We start from the raw sequence: 240 nt of genomic DNA, 5'->3' as shown, positions 1-240 counted from the left end.
AAAGATACACTTAGGAATTGTACAGAGGTGCCTAATGTAAATACATTTATGTGGTGGTAGAATGTGTGTTTTATGATAAACCTTAGCCTGTTGCAGGGTTGATTGTGTTACTCGGAGCTGGAAGAAGCTGATCCAGCTGTGCTGATATTGACTGTAGGCCTACATAATTTATTGTATAAATGTTTGTTGAATTGGGAGCGTTAATGTTCTAAGCAGTGTGGTTTTAAACAGGAAAAAGCG

The sequence above is a fragment of the Etheostoma spectabile genome, chromosome 21 (genome assembly GCF_008692095.1).
Source record: "Etheostoma spectabile isolate EspeVRDwgs_2016 chromosome 21, UIUC_Espe_1.0, whole genome shotgun sequence".
In the NCBI taxonomy this organism is placed as follows: Eukaryota; Metazoa; Chordata; class Actinopteri; order Perciformes; family Percidae; genus Etheostoma; species Etheostoma spectabile.
This window is presented reverse-complemented; position numbering follows the sequence as displayed.